Source organism: Mesoplodon mirus (genome assembly GCF_964341445.2).
Source record: "Mesoplodon mirus genome assembly, contig: SUPER_3_unloc_2, whole genome shotgun sequence".
Classification (NCBI taxonomy): Eukaryota; Metazoa; Chordata; class Mammalia; order Artiodactyla; family Ziphiidae; genus Mesoplodon; species Mesoplodon mirus.
The window spans coordinates 1,259,697-1,261,760 of NW_028295808.1; positions in this window are offsets into that span (position 1 = coordinate 1,259,697).

Here is a 2,064-nt window from a genome sequence, read left to right on the forward strand (position 1 = left end):
GGCATGTGGGATCCTCCCGGACCAGGGCTCAAACCTGTGTCCCCCGCATTGACAGGTGGATTCTTTTTTTTTTTTTTTTTTGCTATACGCGGGCCTCTCACTGCTGTGGCCTCTCCCGTTGTGGAGCACAGGCTCCGGACACGCAGGCTCAGCAGCCATGGCTCACGGGCCCAGCCGCTCCCCGGCATGTGGGATCTTCCCGGACCGGGGCACGAACCCGTGTCCCCTGCATCGGCAGGCGGACTCTCAACCACTGTGCCACCAGGGAAGCCCCGACAGGTGGATTCTTAACCACTGCGCCACCAGGGAAGTCCCTAAGAGCCCACTTTAAATGCAGTTACACAATGACATCATGATAAGAAATGCTATAGGAATATAGGCATAGAAAAAAAAATTATCATCACTCACATATGCCCTGAGCATTTTCTGCTGAAGAGAGAATCTGAACTCCATAATGAGGGTACTAATACATTACATGCTTCTGATAGTAAGTTCTTATCACTTGAGAAATATCATCAAACATTATATCTCTGCAGCTTAATCCTTCTTAACCTGAAATATACCTTTAGAAATAATATTTTAACAGTTTGAGAAAATTCAGCTATTACATAGCTATTTATCTAAATATTTACGTGAGATAATTATGAAGGCATTCTATTAATAATTTTATGAAGACATTGTAATAACAATTTAGTCTTAGAATTTTAGAAAAAAAAATAAACCAATAAAAAGGTACTTCTTCTGGTTCAAACTGTACAAATGAAAATTCTGAAGCTAAGTAAATTGGGCAAAGTATGTTGCTGTTTCATAAGTTAATGAAAGTAAATTTATTTATTAAATTTTTATTTATTTATAGTTTCATGGGTTTATAACACATAAGGTTCATGTGTATAATATTATATTTTGACATTTATATAAACTACAGTGTGCTCACCACCAAAAGGTTAGTTGTCAACTGTCATCATATTGTTGACCCCCTTTACCCATCTTGCCCTCCCTCCACCCACTTCTCCTCTGCTAACCACTACTCTGTTCTCTGTATCTATTTGTTTCAGTTTGGTTTCTTCATTCATTTTGTTTTGCTTGTTTTTATATGCCACATATGAGTTAAATCATATGGTATTGGTCTTTCTCCATCTGGTTTATTTCACTTAACATAATACCCACAAGGTCCATCCATGTTGTCCCAAATGCCAAGATTTCATCTTTTTATGGCTATTATTCCATTGTAAGTGTGTGTGTATCTTCTTTATCCATTCATCCATCAGTGAACACTTAGGTTGTCTCCACATCTTGTCTATTCTAAATAATGCTGTGATGAACACAGGGGTGCATATATCTTTTCAGATTAGTGTTTTTGTATTCCTTGGATAAACACCCACAAGTGGAACAGCTACATCATATGATAGTTCTATTCTTAACTTTTTGAGGAATCTCCATGTGATTTACCATAGTGGCTGCACTAATTTACATTCCCACCAAAAGTGCACAAGGGTTCCCTTTTCTTCACTTCCTCTCCAGCACTTATTTCTTGTCTTTTTGATAATAGCCATTCTAATGGGTGTGAAGTGATATCTCCCTGTGGTTTTGATTTACATTTCCCTGATAATTAGTGATGTTGAACATTTTTCACATGCTTGTTGGCCATCTATATACCTTCTTTGGAAAAATATCTATTCAGTTTCTCTGCTCGTTTTTTATTTGGATTGTTAGCTTTTTTGTTGTTGAGTTGCTTGAATTCTTTATCTATTTTGGATATTAGATACATGATTTGCAAATATCTGCTCCATTTGGTAGGTTTTCATTTTGTTGATGTTTCCTTTGTTGTACAGAAGCTTTTTAGTTTGATAATAGTCCCATTTGTTTAGTTACGCTTTTGTCTCTTTGCCTGAGGAGGCATATGCAGAAAGATATTGCTAAAACCAAAGTCAAAGCGAATACTGCCTATGTTTTCTTCTAGGAGTTTTATTGTTTCAGATCTTACATTGGAGTCTCTAATCCATTTTGAGTTGATATCTATGTATGGTATAAGATAGTGGTCTAGTCTCATTCTTTTGCGTGTGG